General features: G+C 47.8%; 1 long non-coding RNA gene across 3 annotated transcripts in view; it reads left to right on the forward strand.

The window, feature by feature from the left end:
- LOC144772429 (uncharacterized) overlaps positions 1-23,960 on the forward strand; it is a 1,363,881-nt gene that overhangs the window by 968,792 nt on the left and 371,129 nt on the right. The gene's annotated exons all lie outside the window — the stretch shown is intronic.

Below are 23,960 nucleotides of genomic sequence, written 5' to 3' on the forward strand. Positions count from 1 at the left end.
TGTCATAAAACTATTTAACTGAAAACGGAAAAGTGGTTAGTGCTGACGATTAATTGGACACATTTCTTGTGGTCGAGCCGAGCTCTCACCTTGTTTGAACTTGATCCTGGTCGTGTTCTTAGGAGTCAAGCTTCTGTCTGTTAGGAGAAAAAGTGGTGCGTGTTAAAAATCAAAAGCAAGCATTCATCAGTTGTGCATAAAAGTGCAGCAAGACAACAGCCTTCCCTGGAAAATGGGACATTTTTACTATGGAGTAGACAGTCACAAATTATTACATTGTATTCTGTTTTTTTAACATTTCTCCTAGACCAAATATTATATAGTAGTGAGTGGTGTATTCTAACATTCTTAAATGTACTTTGTAGGTGTAACATCTGGTGACGGGGCCAGCGCGGAGGTGGCTGTGTTGGGCGAGGACTCGGAGGCCTCTGGGGAGGAGGCGGTGCAAGAGCCGGCGGACGGTCCTGTGGGGGATCAAACGGTGGTGGCGGAAACAGGTAAGCTATATATTCCTTACTTATTGAGATTGAAGACTGCATAGTGTGCTTTCTGCACGGGTGTATTACAAATCAACCAGGTAGTAGCCTCCTCGAAATGTACTCCGACTTAGCTGTGAAGTTTTTCGTGAGAAGAATCCCAATAAGTTCTTAGACGAACGTGATGGATGGGATGAACGAAAAGCGAAAGAAGGGTGTAAGTAAGTGGGACGAGAACTTGTATGATGGCTGGCAAAGAAGAACGATATGTGTTTGCTTGGCCCCCGAGGTGGCTGGGAAGGAAAGAATATGGTATGGTGCATGGCTGGGTCAATGATGAAGCAAGGATGGGTGGAAGGACAGCAGCCTGGGTGGGTGAAACAGAAACTGTATGTGTGCGTATACTTTGACTGAATGGATGCCTGGAGCATGGTATTCTCTGACTCTTAGATAGCACATGTGTATCTAGAGAGAGTAGATGGTCGCCAGGTGAAGTAAGTGTTACCTTGAAGAGCATGTACCACCGCACCCGCACGTCCGTTCCAGTGCAGGGAAGGCAAGGAAAAGAAATTGTAAATGTGTCCAATACTACCATGAATAGTAGCAGTACTTTGTATTGCGTTTGCATTCACAGCATATATCTGGTTATTACGGTGGACACTCCGTACCTCTCTTAATAACTTTAGTTTACTTGTAGTACGTCATTCATGTGTGGGTGTATCACTGTTCACTCAATATTAAGCAAAGCACCTAAAGTCATCTCATCTGTCATTAAATACGTCCCATGTGAAGTGATAGATAATCAAATTAGTTAGCTTCTTCATTTTCCTTTTCTAGTACTCATTTGCACTGTAGGGTGAAAGGTAAATTAATTAAGCAGTAGCCCTTGTAACAGAGTATTCTCAGTGCCACCCGTAATAGAAAAGTAATAGCTTCACCACCTGCATGTACTGGACTGGTACAGTAACGCAAGTCTGTCTCACTCATCATGGTGTGCAACTTTTTTTCTCGGGTGCAAGTTCACTGTGCTGTCCATGTCATTCTGCTTGCATAAGATAACGTACCAATTTCCCTAAACAAGAGAGAAGAAGAAGAATAAGACTGGTGTACTGTCATAGTCGACTGTAATGGAAGTCCATAGTGGTCGTAGAATTTGTTCATTAAACTACCACTAATGTTAGAGCAAGGATGCAGAAGTGGGAGGTTACATAGATACTGTCCTCAATAGTTATGTACTGTGCTTTCAATTTGCTACTTGTACTCTGTGACCCAACTTTCGGCTCAATCACTTTGTGTTATTAATAAGGAGCATTGGTTACAGACTATGTCTTTCTTTCTTCATATAGTTGCTCCTTCCAAATCAACAACAAGGAGGGAGCAGGCTAGATTGCCCCGGCAACGGAGGCTGGAGGCCACTGTCGCCAAATATCGGCGGCTGGTGGCCCTGGAGGAGGAGGAGGACACGCAGTCGAGCGAGGCAACAACGACATCCTCGACTGTGACCACTGCATCCTCCTCCGTGACTAAGCCAGCGGGACCGAGCCGGGCTAAGAAAGACGACCGCCACCGCCAAGCAACCGAAATACCAGCTGCCCCCCACAGGAGCTGCAAGGACCGCCAACGCCGCCTACGAGTCCGCATGTCCAACCTGGAGCAGGAGGTCCTGAGGTATAAGAACTTGGTTAAGGGCCTCCGCTCCGAGCTTGCCACCCTCCGCAAGGAGTATGATGCCCATGCCGCATCATGCACCAGCACCAGCACCCTCCAGTAGTGGAGTGTCCCTTGCCCTTTTTTTATAGACTTTTGGGGGGTGGGATTTGGGAGTTGGGATCGTTTTGGGACGTTTCAAAGACAATCGTTGGGGTTAGGGTGGGTGAGGGAGATTATTTTGTTAGGGCTAAATAAATATATTTTTAAACTTTATCTGACCATACCTGTTTTTTACTGCTTTTCAGTCTGGTGGGTGGGGGGCGGGGGTGTAACAGTAACTTTGTTTTCCTGAACAGTCGTAGGACTTTAGTAGTACAACCGTCAATCTCTTGTGTACTCCGAAATAATACTCCATTATACTACCTCCCACCAAACGCTTATCTTACCTGTAATTTGTGTTAGAAATTAGGGCTAGGCCCAGGGCTGGCTCCAGGTGAAATGGGGATTAACGTTGTCAATCCTGGGCGGGTGACATTTCCTCATTGCGGTGGTACTAGTGGTGTGACACAGTGGCAGTTGCATGCCTATGGAAAAAAAGAAAACGAAACCTTGTTTGTCCTCCTTACTGTAGCATTACAACGGTTACGGTACGATCGAGAAAATAGCAGGTGACAGTACACTAGAACAGTGCCATAATGTAGCCTAACAAATGGTAAAGTATTTGCTTGCAAGTATAACTAGTACTTGCGTTGAATTTATTTGACATTGGCTACTACTACTAGAAGATATAGTACTGAAGCTGAGTAAGTCTAGAAGATATCCTCGTATTCCTTCACCAGCCTGTTGCTATGACCTTATCCTCCCCAGCAAGTGTGTGGAATTATTGATGTCATTTTAGTCAGACATCAAGCAAAACAACACAGCCCGGGGGAAGAGGGTTAGGGTTTGTAAAATGGATGGGAATGGGGGTTTCTTTTTGGGTAGGTTTTGTTGAGAGAAGAAAAAAAAAGCAGAGCATGGACAAACAATAATTGAAGATACAGACAATCTTTGGTTACAAACTAAAGGTAAGCACATGCAGTCACACTCATAGAATAAAAGACAACAATGGATACTGTATCTGTATTGCGTATGTTGTTGGAGTTGTCCTGTTGAATTTGGTAAGTAAGTTGCATGCAGCAAACAATTCCTCTTATTGGCGGCACTCCTCCATTCCAGCTGACGCTTCGTCCATCAATGTGGTGACCACTGACAGAAGACACCCTGTCCACTGCCTGCCTGGCGGATGTTGACTGAAACCCGGCCTGTAATTATTGAACGGAAAACAGGAAGTGCTATTACAATACCACTGATAAATAAATAAAAGGTATGTACGCTGTGTGGTTCAAAAAGTGACACTTTGATTTCCCTAATAGACAGTACAATATTTTTGAAATTGCGTGCTCTGTCTGAGTCACCTTTTTAAGGATCAATAAGTATGGCCAAAATATTATAGCGGATCTTTCCCCTCAAGGTAGGTGTACTACTGTGTTTTAGAACAAAATTTGACCTTCCCAGCAATGCTCCCACCAAGACCCTTACTAAAGCCAGTCGCAAAAATGTAGAAGAACCCCAATCATATCTCCAAAAACGATGCCTAGCAGAAAAATGGTTACAAAACGTACTTTGAAAGTAACAGTAGGCCCAAATACAGACCGTGGATTGTATTCAAACCACTTGCAAGCAAGCAAAAGTATCCATAGCCAGCATCGCTCCAACAGTGCTCTACAACAACAGAACTGCGTTGCAATAGAACCCCCCGAAACACATGCAATCCTGCTGCTAGGGCTAACCCTAACGAACCCTAACTTACAAAACGTGCCAAAACTGGTGTTTCCTTATGGATTTTGTCCAACAAACTTCTAGCCGGTATTAGACCTTCCCAGGAATGCCCCAGGCAAGACCCGCCAACCCACCCGCAAAAAAACACCCGACACAACACCCCCAAACAGCGAAAAAGCTAAATCTCATACTTACAATGTCTCTCGGCCTTCGGTCCAAACGCGGCGCTGTGCAGCTAGGTCATCATCATCATCAATCATCATAACTCCTGTTTTCCACCACGGATTTCCTGAAAAGCAAATGCAATCAAGATTAGACTGTCGCAGCAGTGCTTCGACAGAGACCCCGGCCGCAACCCACCCACGAACAGCAGGAAGCCCCCCAAAACGCTACATTGAGCAAGATGTCAGAAGAAATAGCAAAAAAAAGGCTGTTCCTTATGGATTTTGTCCAAAACACTTCTATCCGGTATTAGACCTTCCCAGGAATGCCCCAGGCAAGACCCGCCAACCCACCCGCAAAAAAACACCCGACAACACCCCCAAACAGCGAAAAAGCTAAATCTCATACTTACAATGTCTCTCGGCCTTCGGTCCAAACGCGGCGCTGTGCAGCTAGGTCATCATCATCATCAATCATCATAACTCCTGTTTTCCACCACGGATTTCCTGAAAAGCAAATGCAATCAAGATTAGACTGTCGCAGCAGTGCTTCGACAGAGACCCCGGCCGCAACCCACCCACGAACAGCAGGAAGCCCCCCAAAACGCTACATTGAGCAAGATGTCAGAAGAAATAGCAAAAAAAAGGCTGTTCCTTATGGATTTTGTCCAAAACACTTCTATCCGGTATTAGACCTTCCCAGGAATGCCCCAGGCAAGACCCGCCAACCCACCCGCAAAAAACGACCCGACAACACCCCCAAACAGCGAAAAAGCTAAATCTCATACTTACAATATCTCTCGGCCTTCGTTCCAAATGCGGCGCTGTTCAGCTAGGTCATCATCATCAATCATCATAACTCCTGTTTTCCACCACGGATTTCCTGAAAAGCAAATGCAATCAAGATTAGACTGTCGCAGCAGTGCTCCGACAGACACCAAAAATTACCCACAAACACCCGGAACCCCGCCAAAGAGCACCTCAAAGGCAAGCAAGTCAGCAAAAACGGCAAGAAATTTCCACCTCATATTTGGTCCAAAACACTTTTGTCCATTATTAGAGCTTCACAGCAATGGGCCCAAATCCGTCAACTCACCCGCAAAGAAGTACAACACCCCCACAAGTGCTGAGTCTTTCTTCATTGGGCGTAATCCAGCACTCTGCTTGGAGGGAAATCGCAGTCTGGAGGAGGAGGATAGAGGAGCATGTTCTTCAGAACTTGTAAACCTGAGGAATGTAGACTGCGGCACCTTCAAATCAATAAGCAAACAAGTGAAGACAGTTCTGATGATGGTCTTGTTTTTGGGATTAGGTGATTAAAGTTTGAATTAAATTAACTGTGCAAAACAAAGAAAGAGAGACACAAAGCACACAGGAATAAAAGTGAATAAGGACGAAAAAGAAAGTTCTTGATTGATTGTCTCATTTTCAGGGCTCGGTGTCAGGGAATAAGAACAAGATTTCGTCATCATACTCTGCGAATTCAGGCTGGATGAGGTCAGTGCCACCGAACAGAGAAAAAATCCCCTCATCTACGTTGCTGTCCTCCTCGTCTTCATGCGGCGTGCTTTCTCGTACTTTGTAATCTGGTGGTATGAGGTGCTGATTCATCTTGATCATTGTCAGCCGCTCCACATTTTTGGGCGAGAGGCGGCTCCGTTTGGGAGTTACAATGCCACCAGCAGCACTGAAAACACGTTCAGAAGACACACTTGCGAGTGGGCAAGACAAATAGTTTATAGCCAGGTTGAAGAGCTGTGGCCACAATTGTTTTTTGCCATGCCAATACTGCAATGGCTCATCATTAAGGAAGACCTCTGTTGAGTCATTCAGATAGTCCTGCACCATCGACTCAAGGTCATCAACTGTTCCTCCACTTTGCTTACTTTTTGCTGTGCCTGTGACATTTTTTCGAGAACCATACCCCATCAAACTTAGCCAATCCTCCTCCGCAGCCACTGTTAGTGTTGTCATTGTGTGTGGTGCAGATGATCCAGTTGCCGGTGTCTTTAACGGCTGAGAGGTCACTTGTGCCCCAGCCACAGGTGCAGAAGTGGATTCTTGTGACTGCGGATGGCCTGCTGATGCTGATGCTGATGCTGATGTACTGGCTTCTCCTTCAATAACCTGCCGTTCTTTTTCAAACCTCTTTGCTGACCAGGCTAACCAATGTTTGTACTTTTGAACATCTGCATCAGCAAAAGGAAAGAATGCTTCGCCTGCCAGCGCCTTTTTGTAGCGTGGATCCAGAATAGTAGCACAAATGTAATGCTGATCTGACTTGATGTTTTGAAGACGTTCATCACCACGTAGGCGATCTAATAATTTCTCAGACAAAATGAAATGTTTTTTTTTTTTTTCATCTTTTTCAAACTCAGAAGACACCGCCATCAGTTGGTGCTCCAGCATGCACAACAATGGGATAGCTTTTCCCAAATTACAGTCCTCCTGGCTGACTGCACGCGTGAAGAACTCAAAAGGACGAAGCATGTCTGTCAGGCTTTTAACTATGTCCCATTGCGCCGCACTCATCCGCAGGTCCTCCTTCTGAGATGTAGCCTCTGTGAAGAAATAGTGATCGAGTACCGTATACTGCTCATACAGACGCTCAAGCATGTAGAAGGTTGAGTTCCAACGTGTGTCCACCTCCTGGATGAGTGCTTTCACTGGCATTCTACGTTGAAGTAGCAGTCTCCGCAGATGCTTCCGGGCCTTAAAAGAATGGCTGAAATGGTTGCACATTTTGCGGCAGGTGGCCATTACCTCGAACGCTGGACTCTGTTTATCACTCAAGAATTTTTGAACTACCAGGTTGATACAGTGCGCCAAACACGGCACTCTAACATGGTCACCCATGAACATGGCCTTAACTACATTGGCGCCATTATCCGTGGAAACATAACCAATCTTGCGTTTTAGGGGGGATAGCATTGTCAAGACCTTTTTGTTAAACTCTTCCAAAAGGTTTTCTGCTGTGTGACTTTTCTCCAAGCCAAACATGGCTAGTGTTGCATGTTTCCGAGCAGCTTTGAAAACTTGGTCCGGGTCAACACCTGCGTTTAGCTTTGCTTTAACACCTGAAAAAGAGACCCAGTGTGCAGTGATGCACATGTAATCATCGCCTGGGCCACTGGTCCACATGTCTGTTGTCAGATGTATTGTGTGAACAGCACTCTTCTGCAAAGCTGCCCCAATCGCCTGCAGCACATCTTCATGTAGTGCTGGAACCGCAACTCTGGCAAAATAGAACCGGCTCGGAACCTTCCATTTAGGGCAGAGCGTTGCCACTAATTCAAGAAAACCTACCGCTTCTACAAAAGAAAAAGGTAGAAGGTCCACAGCTAGCATTTTAGCCAGCTTAGTGTTATACAGACGCGTCAGTGGGTGGTTGCGTTCATATGGCACGTCTGAAGTAAGCATTGTTCTAATGTTGCCCTGGACCAAGCATTTACGGGCTGATAATGACTTCGTTGACCCAATTTTGCTCGCTGGTGAACTTTTGTGCGTTGGTGTCTCACTCGCTCCAACACTCTTAGTGTGCCTCACATTGGGTGTACTGCTGACAGGGGTACTGGGTGTAAGGGAAGTCTTTGACACGTCTTCTTCCTCCTCGTCATCATCAGATGAAACATCAACGTTTCCTTGAATTTGCCCTTTCTTGATCGCATCTAGGTGCGCAAACCATCTGACAGTGTGCTTTCTCTCAAGATGACCTCTCTGGCCGCCGGTACCATAGTTGGTACCTGACTTACCACGACTAACTGCAAGCTTACAAAGGGTACAAATGGCAAACTTTGGATTTTTTGGACAAACAGTAAAGAAGTCCCAAACTGGGGACTTGAAGTGTCTGTGGGACCTGGAGGAGGCGGCGATACTGGTGGTGGTGGTCATGAAGCTAATGCCAGATGAAGTGGAGGATCTGGATTGCCCAACTTTTGTACGTTTTGCACTTTCACCGCCACTAATTAAGGTCGAGGTTGACGGAGGTCTCTTCTTGCCAGAAAGAAATATGGAAGCGGGACGAGTTGGTGTACTACTTAACTCCAATGATTGTGGTGTTTCCACTGCCTCCTCATCGACAACATCATCATCATCATCACGCTGAGCAGCTCTTCGGGCTAGGGTCAAAATGTCTGTTTGCTGCATGCCCGCTGGGGCTGCAGTGACCTTTATGATGACTGGGTCGTCGTTGGCAGAGTCTTCATCAGCAGCAGTATCCGCCACTTCTTGTTGAGCCTCATCACACTCCATAACTCTGAGACTTTGGACGAGCTTCCTTTTACGCTTAACTACCTTTGTTGGATCATGGTGTGCCTCACTCTCAGACGGCTGTGGTGCTGGTTCCCAAGTTTGATCCGTATCATCAGAAGGAGGTGTGCTTGAAGAGGATGTAGACACCACCCTTGATCTCTTCCTTGCTAGGGGTGCGGAAGACAATGAAGGATCATCAGGAGGAGTGGCTTCCTCAAATGATACCTCGCCTTGATTGTCGATTTCCTGATGTGCCCCTACTTCGGGAGGAACAACTATTGTGGGCACTTGTGACCCTCCATGCACCTCTGCTTGCGCATCTCCTTGCGCTGCCTCTCCTTCCACATGTACTTGGGCTTGTACTTGCACATGTGATTGTTGTTGCGGCTGTGGTTGTTCAACACTCGTCAGATGAGCTACAACAACCTGTGTTGATTGAGGGACATTGCTGCTGCTTTCTTGCGATGAGCCAACATCACTGGTCGATGGTGATTGAAGAACTATACTGGCTGCCTCTGCAGCACTCAAGGGCTTGGACTTCAGTTGGCATGGTGGTGGTGGTGGTGGCACTGAGCCCAATGGAGCGGGGGTGCTGCTGCCAGCTTGGTCCCCAGCAGATCCCGCTGCTGCTGCTGCAGGCATACTTTTTTTTTTACTCCCAAAAAAAGGGGCGGGCGGCACACCAGTGTCCTTGGTAACTTGCTTCTTCTGCTCCTTACTGGCACCTTTCTTGCTAGAGGAGCTACGGGTTACTTTTTTTGGGGCCATCTTCTTCAGAGCAGGTCAGCAGGCAGCAGTTGCACGAGTTGCAGAGGGTTCTGTGTCCAGACGTGACGTCGCGTGACGTTATGCTGCACACACCGCTGCAGGACTTCTTCCTGGCACTGGTGGTTCTCTTGAGTCTTCTTGTGCACCTAAAAGCAATGGAAGACAGAGGAACATCAGTTCAGTTATACACCCCAAAAAATCGACAAAACACAGAAAAATGAGCACAATCCCATGCCATCCATGATGTTTACATTGAAGACACCCCACAGAAAGACTAGGGACATGCAAGTATGCAACACTCACTACCCCTGGGCATAATGGATGAAAAGTAGGCAAAATAAGTGCAGGCCTCAGACACTGCCTCTCCTCAAAATGGCCCCCTTACACCCCAAGCACATGTTGCCTGTACCAGCCAGCACTCAAGATGGCCACCACCACCACCCACATGGCCAGTCCACATCAACAGTACACCCCCAAAAAACAGAAAAACAGCCAGAAATCACCACAATCCAATGCCATCCATGATGTTTACATCAAAGAGAGTGAGACCACACCACAGGCACACTCAGTCCATGCACCACCACCACCCCTGGGCAAGCAAAAGGCCACACCAGCAGCCCCCCAAAAACGACAAAAAACAATAAAATGAGCACAATCCCAGCCCATCCATGGCCTCAATTATGTTTAAATTCAAGAAGACACCCCACAGAAAGACTAGGCCCATGCAACACTCACCACCCCTGGGCAAAGGGCCACACCAGCAGGCCCAAAAAAAATACAAAAAACAATAAAATCTGCACAATCCCAGCCCATCCATGGCCTCAATGGTGTTTAAATTCAAGAAGACACCCCTCAGAAACACTAGGCCCATGCAACACTCACTACCCCTGGGCATAAGGGATGAAAAGTAGGCAAAATAAGTGCAGGCCTCAGACACTGCCTCTCCTCAAAATGGCCCCCTTACACCCCAAGCACATGTTGCCTGTACCAGCCAGCACTCAAGATGGCCACCACCACCACCCACATGGCCAGTCCACATCAACAGTACACCCCCAAAAAACAGAAAAACAGCCAGAAATCACCACAATCCAATGCCATCCATGATGTTTACATCAAAGAGAGTGAGACCACACCACAGGCACACTCAGTCCATGCACCACCACCACCCCTGGGCAAGCAAAAGGCCACACCAGCAGCCCCCCAAAAACGACAAAAAACAATAAAATAAGCACAATCCCAGCCCATCCATGGCCTCAATTATGTTTAAATTCAAGAAGACACCCCACAGAAAGACTAGGCCCATGCAACACTCACCACCCCTGGGCAAAGGGCCACACCAGCAGGCCCAAAAAAACGACAAAAAACAATAAAATCTGCACAATCCCAGCCCATCCATGGCCTCAATGGTGTTTAAATTCAAGAAGACACCCCTCAGAAACACTAGGCCCATGCAACACTCACTACCCCTGGGCATAAGGGATGAAAAGTAGGCAAAATAAGTGCAGGCCTCAGACACTGCCTCTCCTCAAAATGGCCCCCTTACACCCCAAGCACATGTTGCCTGTACCAGCCAGCACTCAAGATGGCCACCACCACCACCCACATGGCCAGTCCACATCAACAGTACACCCCCAAAAAACAGAAAAACAGCCAGAAATCACCACAATCCAATGCCATCCATGATGTTTACATCAAAGAGAGTGAGACCACACCACAGGCACACTCAGTCCATGCACCACCACCACCCCTGGGCAAGCAAAAGGCCACACCAGCAGCCCCCCAAAAACGACAAAAAACAATAAAATAAGCACAATCCCAGCCCATCCATGGCCTCAATTATGTTTAAATTCAAGAAGACACCCCACAGAAAGACTAGGCCCATGCAACACTCACCACCCCTGGGCAAAGGGCCACACCAGCAGGCCCAAAAAAACGACAAAAAACAATAAAATCTGCACAATCCCAGCCCATCCATGGCCTCAATGGTGTTTAAATTCAAGAAGACACCCCTCAGAAACACTAGGCCCATGCAACACTCACTACCCCTGGGCATAAGGGATGAAAAGTAGGCAAAATAAGTGCAGGCCTCAGACACTGCCTCTCCTCAAAATGGCCCCCTTACACCCCAAGCACATGTTGCCTGTACTGGCCAGCACTCAAGATGGCCACCACCACCACCCACATGGCCAGTCCACATCAACAGTACACCCCCAAAAAACAGAAAAACAGCCAGAAATCACCACAATCCAATGCCATCCATGATGTTTACATCAAAGAGAGTGAGACCACACCACAGGCACACTCAGTCCATGCACCACCACCACCCCTGGGCAAGCAAAAGACCACACAAGCAGCTCCCCAAAACGACAAAAAACAATAAAATAAGCACAATCCCAGCCCATCCATGGCCTCAATTATGTTTAAATTCAAGAAGACACCCCACAGAAAGACTAGGCCCATGCAACACTCACCACCCCTGGGCAAAGGGCCACACCAGCAGGCCCAAAAAAACGACAAAAAACAATAAAATCTGCACAATCCCAGCCCATCCATGGCCTCAATGGTGTTTAAATTCAAGAAGACACCCCTCAGAAACACTAGGCCCATGCAACACTCACTACCCCTGGGCATAAGGGATGAAAAGTAGGCAAAATAAGTGCAGGCCTCAGACACTGCCTCTCCTCAAAATGGCCCCCTTACACCCCAAGCACATGTTGCCTGTACCAGCCAGCACTCAAGATGGCCACCACCACCACCCACATGGCCAGTCCACATCAACAGTACACCCACAAAAAACAGAAAAACAGCCAGAAATCACCACAATCCAATGCCATCCATGATGTTTACATCAAAGAGAGTGAGACCACACCACAGGCACACTCAGTCCATGCACCACCACCACCCCTGGGCAAGCAAAAGGCCACACCAGCAGCCCCCCAAAAACGACAAAAAACAATAAAATAAGCACAATCCCAGCCCATCCATGGCCTCAATTATGTTTAAATTCAAGAAGACACCCCACAGAAAGACTAGGCCCATGCAACACTCACCACCCCTGGGCAAAGGGCCACACCAGCAGGCCCAAAAAAACGACAAAAAACAATAAAATCTGCACAATCCCAGCCCATCCATGGCCTCAATGGTGTTTAAATTCAACAAAACAGTTGTATCATGCACCCATAACCAACCCTGGTCCTACTGGATACTGTGGCTACCCACAATATAATTTATTTAATTTTCTGAAAAAGTTCAAAAATTGTACTTGCAGCAACTGTAATGCCCCAAACAAACTTACTTGTGAAAGTTGATTTCTAATCCAAAAGTGATCCAAAGACAGTCAAAAAGGCCTCAAATCCAAATATCCAGCAGCACCCACAAAAAGTAATCCTTCCAGCTCCAGATCCAAATGAAAGTGACCAGGAGATGGACAAAGCACTGGGAGGAGCCTGCTGGACAGGAACAGGAAGTTGGAGACTGTGGGGCACTTCCTTCCTCCCCCCCCCCCCAAAATGGACTCCTTGCAAAAAAAAAGGCCATGCAAATGTCAACCTGAGGAGTGATTCTGATAAAAATCATAATTTTCTGAAGGTTTATCCTGTTTGCTGGTGATTTTCTTGTGCGAAATTGCAAAATCTCTATTTCGCAAGTGCGAGATTGTTCCTTTCCGCCGCAACTACGTGTTCGCAATTGCGAACTCTCGCGAGGTGTGCTGTGCAAGGTGGCAAGCCGCGAGTACGTATTCGCGGGCGACAAACTCCCGCGGGAACACGCAGCAAGATCTAAAATGGCGCGTCACTCGCAAAGAAAAACAACTCGGCAAACGCTAAAATGACGGAAAGTGAACGCCGTGCACCACGCCGCGCGCCGCAACCAAGCAAAAAATCCGCCGCGAGCGGATTCACGGATTTTCGACAAATTCGCGAGCGTTCGCGGATTGCGAATTTGCCGAAAATCCGAAAAATCCGCGAGCGGAGCGGATTTTACGCCCATGCTTACTCACATCTGAGCATACCCTTCCACACTTGTGGTGGCCAAAACGATTCAAAAGGGGGTGGTGATGGACAGAGTATCTGAATTAAGCAGAACACTCCTACCCAGTCAAAAGATCAGGGCTTGATCCATCACCGTTTTTTAGCTCACTGCACCATCCCAGTTCAGAACCTGGCTACTTGCAAATTAGTCTGACCCTGGCCCAGTGCATCATGGGAACAGGGCAGACCAAACTACCAAGCCAATTCTTTACTGGAAAGGAAACAAGCTTCCGGGGACCGGTTTCTGGCATTACAGCCGTCTTCGGCCCGGCTTGCTTGAATCCTGATGGTGCAGTGAGCAAGGGACTCACATCTGAGCATACCCTTCCACACTTGTGGTGGCCAAAGCGATTCAAAAGGGGGTGGTGATGGACAGAGTATCTGAATTAAGCAGAACACTCCTACCCAGTCAAAAGATCAGGGCTTGATCCATCACCGTTTTTTAGCTCACTGCACCATCCCAGTTCAGAACCTGGCTACTTGCAAATTAGTCTGACCCTGGCCCAGTGCATCATGGGAACAGGGCAGACCAAACTACCAAGCCAATTCTTTACTGGAAAGGAAACAAGCTTCCGGGGACCGGTTTCTGGCATTACAGCCGTCTTCGGCCCGGCTTGCTTGAATCCTGATGGTGCAGTGAGCAAGGGACTCACATCTGAGCATACCCTTCCACACTTGTGGTGGCCAAAACGATTCAAAAGGGGGTGGTGATGGACAGAGTATCTGATTTAAGCAGAACACTCCTACCCAGTCAAAAGATCAGGGCTTGATCCATCACCGTTTTTTAGCTCACTGCACCATCCCAGTTCAGAACCTGGCTACTTGCAAATTAGTCTGACCCTGGCCCAGTGCATCATGGGAACAGGGCAGACCAAACTACCAAGCCAATTCTTTACTGGAAAGGAAACAAGCTTCCGGGGACCGGTTTCTGGCATTACAGCCGTCTTCGGCCCGGCTTGCTTGAATCCTGATGGTGCAGTGAGCAAGGGACTCACATCTGAGCATACCCTTCCACACTTGTGGTGGCCAAAACGATTCAAAAGGGGGTGGTGATGGACAGAGTATCTGAATTAAGCAGAACACTCCTACCCAGTCAAAAGATCAGGGCTTGATCCATCACCGTTTTTTAGCTCACTGCACCATCCCAGTTCAGAACCTGGCTACTTGCAAATTAGTCTGACCCTGGCCCAGTGCATCATGGGAACAGGGCAGACCAAACTACCAAGCCAATTCTTTACTGGAAAGGAAACAAGCTTCCGGGGACCGGTTTCTGGCATTACAGCCGTCTTCGGCCCGGCTTGCTTGAATCCTGATGGTGCAGTGAGCAAGGGACTCACATCTGAGCATACCCTTCCACACTTGTGGTGGCCAAAACGATTCAAAAGGGGGTGGTGATGGACAGAGTATCTGAATTAAGCAGAACACTCCTACCCAGTCAAAAGATCAGGGCTTGATCCATCACCGTTTTTTAGCTCACTGCACCATCCCAGTTCAGAACCTGGCTACTTGCAAATTAGTCTGACCCTGGCCCAGTGCATCATGGGAACAGGGCAGACCAAACTACCAAGCCAATTCTTTACTGGAAAGGAAACAAGCTTCCGGGGACCGGTTTCTGGCATTACAGCCGTCTTCGGCCTGGCTTGCTTGAATCCTGATGGTGCAGTGAGCAAGGGACTCACATCTGAGCATACCCTTCCACACTTGTGGTGGCCAAAACGATTCAAAAGGGGGTGGTGATGGACAGAGTATCTGAATTAAGCAGAACACTCCTACCCAGTCAAAAGATCAGGGCTTGATCCATCACCGTTTTTTAGCTCACTGCACCATCCCAGTTCAGAACCTGGCTACTTGCAAATTAGTCTGACCCTGGCCCAGTGCATCATGGGAACAGGGCAGACCAAACTACCAAGCCAATTCTTTACTGGAAAGGAAACAAGCTTCCGGGGACCGGTTTCTGGCATTACAGCCGTCTTCGGCCCGGCTTGCTTGAATCCTGATGGTGCAGTGAGCAAGGGACTCACATCTGAGCATACCCTTCCACACTTGTGGTGGCCAAACCGATACAAAAGGGGGTGGTGATGGACAGAGTATCTGAATTAAGCAGAACACTCCTACCCAGTCAAAAGATCAGGGCTTGATCCATCACCGTTTTTTTAGCTCACTGCACCATCCCAGTTCAGAACCTGGCTACTTGCAAATTAGTCTGACCCTGGCCCAGTGCATCATGGGAACAGGGCAGACCAAACTACCAAGCCAATTCTTTACTGGAAAGGAAACAAGCTTCCGGGGACCGGTTTCTGGCATTACAGCCGTCTTCGGCCCGGCTTGCTTGAATCCTGATGGTGCAGTGAGCAAGGGACTCACATCTGAGCATACCCTTCCACACTTGTGGTGGCCAAAACGATTCAAAAGGGGGTGGTGATGGACAGAGTATCTGAATTAAGCAGAACGCTCCTACCCAGTCAAAAGATCAGGGCTTGATCCATCACCGTTTTTTAGCTCACTGCACCATCCCAGTTCAGAACCTGGCTACTTGCAAATTAGTCTGACCCTGGCCCAGTGCATCATGGGAACAGGGCAGACCAAACTACCAAGCCAATTCTTTACTGGAAAGGAAACAAGCTTCCGGGGACCGGTTTCTGGCATTACAGCCGTCTTCGGCCCGGCTTGCTTGAATCCTGATGGTGCAGTGAGCAAGGGACTCACATCTGAGCATACCCTTCCACACTTGTGGTGGCCAAAACGATTCAAAAGGGGGTGGTGATGGACAGAGTATCTGAATTAAGCAGAACACTCCTACCCAGTCAAAAGATCAGGGCTTGATCCATCACCGTTTTTTAGCTCACTGCACCATCCCAGTTCAGAACCTGGCTACTTGCAAATTAGTCTGACCTTGGCCCAGTGCATCATGGGAACAGGGCAGACCAAACTACCAAGCCAATTCTTTACTGGAAAGGAAACAAGCTTCCGGGGACCGGTTTCTGGCATTACAGCCGTCTTCGGCCCGGCTTGCTTGAATCCTGATGGTGTAGTGAGCAAGGGACTCACATCTGAGCATACCCTTCCACACTTGTGGTGGCCAAAACGATTCAAAAGGGGGTGGTGATGGACAGAGTATCTGAATTAAGCAGAACACTCCTACCCAGTCAAAAGATCAGGGCTTGATCCATCACCGTTTTTTAGCTCACTGCACCATCCCAGTTCAGAACCTGGCTACTTGCAAATTAGTCTGACCCTGGCCCAGTGCATCATGGGAACAGGGCAGACCAAACTACCAAGCCAATTCTTTACTGGAAAGGAAACAAGCTTCCGGGGACCGGTTTCTGGCATTACAGCCGTCTTCGGCCCGGCTTGCTTGAATCCTGATGGTGCAGTGAGCAAGGGACTCACATCTGAGCATACCCTTCCACACTTGTGGTGGCCAAAACGATTCAAAAGGGGGTGGTGATGGACAGAGTATCTGAATTAAGCAGAACACTCCTACCCAGTCAAAAGATCAGGGCTTGATCCATCACCGTTTTTTAGCTCACTGCACCATCCCAGTTCAGAACCTGGCTACTTGCAAGTTAGTCTGATCCTGGCCCAGTGCATCATGGGAACAGGGCAGACCAAACTACCAAGCCAATTCTTTACTGGAAAGGAAACAAGCTTCCGGGGACCGGTTTCTGGCATTACAGCCGTCTTCGGCCCGGCTTGCTTGAATCCTGATGGTGTAGTGAGCAAGGGACTCACATCTGAGCATACCCTTCCACACTTGTGGTGGCCAAAACGATTCAAAAGGGGGTGGTGATGGACAGAGTATCTGAATTAAGCAGAACACTCCTACCCAGTCAAAAGATCAGGGCTTGATCCATCACCGTTTTTTAGTTCACTGCACCATCCCAGTTCAGAACCTGGCTACTTGCAAATTAGTCTGACCCTGGCCCAGTGCATCATGGGAACAGGGCAGACCAAACTACCAAGCCAATTCTTTACTGGAAACGAAACAAGCTTCCGGGGACCGGTTTCTGGCATTACAGCCGTCTTCGGCCCGGCTTGCTTGAATCCTGATGGTGCAGTGAGCAAGGGACTCACATCTGAGCATACCCTTCCACACTTGTGGTGGCCAAAACGATTCAAAAGGGGGTGGTGATGGACAGAGTATCTGAATTAAGCAGAACACTCCTACCCAGTCAAAAGATCAGGGCTTGATCCATCACCGTTTTTTAGCTCACTGCACCATCCCAGTTCAGAACCTGGCTACTTGCAAATTAGTCTGACCCTGGCCCAGTGCATCATGGGAACAGGGCAGACCAAACTACCAAGCCAATTCTTTACTGGAAAGGAAACAAGCTTCCGGGGACCGGTTTCTGGCATTACAGCTGTCTTCGGCCCGGCTTGCTTGAATCCTGATGGTGCAGTGAGCAAGGGACTCACATCTGAGCATACCCTTCCACACTTGTGGTGGCCAAAACGATTCAAAAGGGGGTGGTGATGGACAGAGTATCTGAATTAAGCAGAACACTCCTACCCAGTCAAAAGATCAGGGCTTGATCCATCACCGTTTTTTAGCTCACTGCACCATCCCAGTTCAGAACCTGGCTACTTGCAAATTAGTCTGACCCTGGCCCAGTGCATCATGGGAACAGGGCAGACCAAACTACCAAGCCAATTCTTTACTGGAAAGGAAACAAGCTTCCGGGGACCGGTTTCTGGCATTACAGCCGTCTTCGGCCCGGCTTGCTTGAATCCTGATGGTGCAGTGAGCAAGGGACTCACATCTGAGCATACCCTTCCACACTTGTGGTGGCCAAAACGATTCAAAAGGGGGTGGTGATGGACAGAGTATCTGAATTAAGCAGAACACTCCTACCCAGTCAAAAGATCAGGGCTTGATCCATCACAGTTTTTTAGCTCACTGCACCATCCCAGTTCAGAACCTGGCTACTTGCAAATTAGTCTGACCCTGGCCCAGTGCATCATGGGAACAGGGCAGACCAAACTACCAAGCCAATTCTTTACTGGAAAGGAAACAAGCTTCCGGGGACCGGTTTCTGGCATTACAGCCGTCTTCGGCCCGGCTTGCTTGAATCCTGATGGTGCAGTGAGCAAGGGACTCACATCTGAGCATACCCTTCCACACTTGTGGTGGCCAAAACGATTCAAAAGGGGGTGGTGATGGACAGAGTATCTGAATTAAGCAGAACACTCCTACCCAGTCAAAAGATCAGGGCTTGATCCATCACAGTTTTTTAGCTCACTGCACCATCCCAGTTCAGAACCTGGCTACTTGCAAATTAGTCTGACCCTGGCCCAGTGCATCATGGGAACAGGGCAGACCAAACTACCAAGCCAATTCTTTACTGGAAAGGAAACAAGCTTCCGGGGACCGGTTTCTGGCATTACAGCCGTCTTCGGCCCGGCTTGCTTGAATCCTGATGGTGCAGTGAGCAAGGGACTCACATCTGAGCATACCCTTCCACACTTGTGGTGGCCAAAACGATTCAAAAGGGGGTGGTGATGGACAGAGTATCTGAATTAAGCAGAACACTCCTACCCAGTCAAAAGATCAGGGCTTGATCCATCACCGTTTTTTAGCTCACTGCACCATCCCAGTTCAGAACCTGGCTACTTGCAAATTAGTCTGACCCTGGCCCAGTGCATCATGGGAACAGGGCAGACCAAACTACCAAGCCAATTCTTTACTGGAAAGGAAACAAGCTTCCGGGGACCGGTTTCTGGCATTACAGCCGCCTTCGGCCCGGCTTGCTTGAATCCTGATGGTGCAGTGAGCAAGGGACTCACATCTGAGCATACCCTTCCACACTTGTGGTGGCCAAAACGATTCAAAAGGGGGTGGTGATGGACAGAGTATCTGAATTAAGCAGAACACTCCTACCCAGTCAAAAGATCAGGGCTTGATCCATCACCGTTTTTTAGCTCACTGCACCATCCCAGTTCAGAACCTGGCTACTTGCAAATTAGTCTGACCCTGGCCCAGTGCATCATGGGAACAGGGCAGACCAAACTACCAAGCCAATTCTTTACTGGAAAGGAAACAAGCTTCCGGGGACCGGTTTCTGGCATTACAGCCGTCTTCGGCCTGGCTTGCTTGAATCCTGATGGTGCAGTGAGCAAGGGACTCACATCTGAGCATACCCTTCCACACTTGTGGTGGCCAAAACGATTCAAAAGGGGGTGGTGATGGACAGAGTATCTGAATTAAGCAGAACACTCCTACCCAGTCAAAAGATCAGGGCTTGATCCATCACCGTTTTTTAGCTCACTGCACCATCCCAGTTCAGAACCTGGCTACTTGCAAATTAGTCTGACCCTGGCCCAGTGCATCATGGGAACAGGGCAGACCAAACTACCAAGCCAATTCTTTACTGGAAAGGAAACAAGCTTCCAGGGACTGGTTTCTGGCATTACAGCCGTCTTCGGCCCGGCTTGCTTGAATCCTGATGGTGCAGTGAGCAAGGGACTCACATCTGAGCATACCCTTCCACACTTGTGGTGGCCAAAACGATTCAAAAGGGGGTGGTGATGGACAGAGTATCTGAATTAAGCAGAACACTCCTACCCAGTCAAAAGATCAGGGCTTGATCCATCACCGTTTTTTAGCTCACTGCACCATCCCAGTTCAGAACCTGGCTACTTGCAAATTAGTCTGACCCTGGCCCAGTGCATCATGGGAACAGGGCAGACCAAACTACCAAGCCAATTCTTTACTGGAAAGGAAACAAGCTTCCGGGGACCGGTTTCTGGCATTACAGCCGTCTTCGGCCCGGCTTGCTTGAATCCTGATGGTGCAGTGAGCAAGGGACTCACATCTGAGCATACCCTTCCACACTTGTGGTGGCCAAAACGATTCAAAAGGGGGTGGTGATGGACAGAGTATCTGAATTAAGCAGAACACTCCTACCCAGTCAAAAGATCAGGGCTTGATCCATCACCGTTTTTTAGCTCACTGCACCATCCCAGTTCAGAACCTGGCTACTTGCAAATTAGTCTGACCCTGGCCCAGTGCATCATGGGAACAGGGCAGACCAAACTACCAAGCCAATTCTTTACTGGAAAGGAAACAAGCTTCCGGGGACCGGTTTCTGGCATTACAGCCGTCTTCGGCCCGGCTTGCTTGAATCCTGATGGTGCTGGATCTAGCCCTGATCTTTTGACTGGGTGAGAGTATTCTGCTTAATTCAGAGACTCTGTCCCTCACCACCCCTTGTTGTAAATATTTTTGTCCACCCTAAGCGTGGAAGGGTATACTCAGACATGAGTCCCTTGCTCATTGCACCATCAGGATTCAAGCAAGCCGGGCCGAAGACGGCTGTAATGCCAGAAACCGGTCCCCGGAAGCTTGTTTCCTTCCCAGTGTAAGAATTGGCTTTTGTAGTTTGGTTTGCCCTGTTCCCATCATGCACTGGGACAGGAACAGACTAATTTGCATACAGCCAGGTTCTGAAATTGGGATGGTGCAATGAGCTAAAAAACGGTGTTGGATCTAGCCCTGATCTTTTGACTGGGTGAGAGTATTCTGCTTAATTCAGAGACTCTGTCCCTCACCACCCCTTGTTGTAAATATTTTTGTCCACCCTAAGCGTGGAAGGGTATACTCAGACATGAGTCCCTTGCTCATTGCACCATCAGGATTCAAGCAAGCCGGGCCGAAGACGGCTGTAATGCCAGAAACCGGTCCCCGGAAGCTTGTTTCCTTCCCAGTGTAAGAATTGGCTTTTGTAGTTTGGTTTGCCCTGTTCCCATCATGCACTGGGACAGGAACAGACTAATTTGCATACAGCCAGGTTCTGAAGCTTGGATGGTGCAATGAGCTAAAAAACGGTGTTGGATCTAGCCCTGATCTTTTGACTGGGTGAGAGTATTCTGCCTAATTCAGAGACTCTGTTCCTCACCACCCCTTGTTGTAAATATTTTTGTCCACCCTAAGCGTGGAAGGGTATACTCAGACATGAGTCCCTTGCTCATTGCACCATCAGGATTCAAGCAAGCCGGGCCGAAGACGGCTGTAATGCCAGAAACCGGTCCCTGGAAGCTTGTTTCCTTCCCAGTGTAAGAATTGGTTTTTGTAGTTTGGTTTGCCCTGTTCCCATCATGCACTGGGACAGGAACAGACTAATTTGCATACAGCCAGGTTCTGAAACTGGGATGGTGCAATGAGCTAAAAAACGGTGTTGGATCTAGCCCTGATCTTTTGACTGGGTGAGAGTATTCTGCTTAATTCAGAGACTCTGTCCCTCACCACCCCTTGTTGTAAATATTTTTGTCCACCCTAAGCGTGGAAGGGTATACTCAGACATGAGTCCCTTGCTCATTGCACCATCAGGATTCAAGCAAGCCGGGCCGAAGACGGCTGTAATGCCAGAAACCGGTCCCCGGAAGCTTGTTTCCTTCCCAGTGTAAGAATTGGCTTTTGTAGTTTGGTTTGCCCTGTTCCCATCATGCACTGGGACAGGAACAGACTAATTTGCATACAGCCAGGTTCTGAAACTGGGATGGTGCAATGACCTAAAAAACGGTGTTGGATCTAGCCCTGATCTTTTGACTGGGTGAGAGTATTCTGCTTAATTCAGAGACTCTGTCCCTCACCACCCCTTGTTGTAAATATTTTTGTCCACCCTAAGCGTGGAAGGGTATACTCAGACATGAGTCCCTTGCTCATTGCACCATCAGGATTCAAGCAAGCCGGGCCGAAGACGGCTGTAATGCCAGAAACCGGTCCCCGGAAGCTTGTTTCCTTCCCAGTGTAAGAATTGGCTTTTGTAATTTGGTTTGCCCTGTTCCCATCATGCACTGGGACAGGAACAGACTAATTTGCATACAGCCAGGTTCTGAAACTGGGATGGTGCAATGAGCTAAAAAACGGTGTTGGATCTAGCCCTGATCTTTTGACTGGGTGAGAGTATTCTGCTTAATTCAGAGACTCTGTCCCTCACCACCCCTTGTTGTAAATATTTTTGTCCACCCTAAGCGTGGAAGGGTATACTCAGACATGAGTCCCTTGCTCATTGCACCATCAGGATTCAAGCAAGCCGGGCCGAAGACGGCTGTAATGCCAGAAACCGGTCCCCGGAAGCTTGTTTCCTTCCCAGTGTAAGAATTGGCTTTTGTAGTTTGGTTTGCCCTGTTCCCATCATGCACTGGGACAGGAACAGACTAATTTGCATACAGCCAGGTTCTGAAACTGGGATGGTGCAATGAGCTAAAAAACGGTGTTGGATCTAGCCCTGATCTTTTGACTGGGTGAGAGTATTCTGCTTAATTCAGAGACTCTGTCCCTCACCACCCCTTGTTGTAAATACATGTGTAATGAATGACACATTGCTAGAGTTGCGTCACTTTTGTGACACACTCCAGCAATGCGTCATTTTTGCGCCTACAGATACGGCAGAAATACTGAAGCATCTGGAACTCCTTGCGACATGATGCATCATACTATAAATATGACGCATCATTGGTGTCGCAAGGAGGGCGCAATGAAAAGTAACGCATCGCTGTTTTCTCGCAGCGATGCGTCACTTTTCATAAATGAGGCCCTGAGTATTTATCAGGCTATTATAGTCAAATCTAACAATGACCTTTGACCAAATCTCTCACAACAGAGGTTGAACCTGCCTCCCTCCGTCGTCATGGTACCTGACAGTGTGGCAGGAGTATGCTAGGCTGAGCCTCTTGCTTTTGGGAAATTCCTTGGCCAAAAAAACATCAGAAGAAGAAGAATAAATAAGAGAAGAAGGAAAACATAGATACAAGAAGTGCTTCAGTCTAAAGCTCTGTACTGATTTGTTGGCAAGCCAGTGTAAGTAATGAGTTTTGACACTGCTCCTGAAGTGAGGATGTTGTATATTCTCCACACCCTTGCAGGAACTACAGACCCGTTATTAAGCACTCAGAGGAGTTTGTTGAATCATCATTACATTTCTCTCTAGACATACGTCCTCCTAACTTAAAACACAGTAATGCTTTCCAGCCAGAACTTTCACCTCCATCACACTGTTTAGAGCAAGCACCATCTGTTTTCTTTTCGAATTATTAAGGGGGTCACAGCATAACAATGTCCCAATACTACTGCCTTGCACATGGTACGATCAATGTTGCCTCCATTACTAGTGAGGAACTGGAGAAATGTGCATGGAAACCGCATTAAAGCAGTCACAAATAGAAAGCATGTTGTGGCCACAACAGCAAAACAATCAATGAACTTTGTAAATTAGACATGTCTTAGATGCTGCATCTTCGCTACATACAGATATCCAGGATTAAGCTGCTGATTACTAATTACAAACAATTCAATATTTGTACCATCACCTAACAAAGTGTTTGAAAAGTACAAGCGAGAAGAGACATGTTTTTCAATACTGTGTCCTCTCCTCTAAAAACAAGCTACATTTCAGTCCTCACATGCCATTAAAGCTTGTATGGCAATGCAGCTGTCTATGGGTAACCAGTAAGCTTTCACAAGAGGCATTGGTTGATTTCCATGCCAAATTCAAATGCTTCTTTTTACCTCATTTCCAGATTCTTGCACAAAATCATGTTCCATTCATTGCAGAAATACTAAGTGCTCTATTTAGTCACCTTGGAGGATGCTTCTATGATAGGAGGAAAATTGGACTTTATTTGTTCACGACCAGTAGATAGTAAAGATCATCAAGTAAGGATAAGCTGAGAACTTTCTTTCAGTCTCTTTTTCAGGTCCTCCAAAATTACAGAAGCTAACACAGAGCAAATATTCTTTTTTGCTGTTTGAGAGCAACTACTTTTGTCGTTATTATTTTCCCTTTACTAACATGGTTGAATGA

Source organism: Lissotriton helveticus, chromosome 8 (assembly GCF_964261635.1).
Source record: "Lissotriton helveticus chromosome 8, aLisHel1.1, whole genome shotgun sequence".
NCBI classification, from domain to species: domain Eukaryota; kingdom Metazoa; phylum Chordata; class Amphibia; order Caudata; family Salamandridae; genus Lissotriton; species Lissotriton helveticus.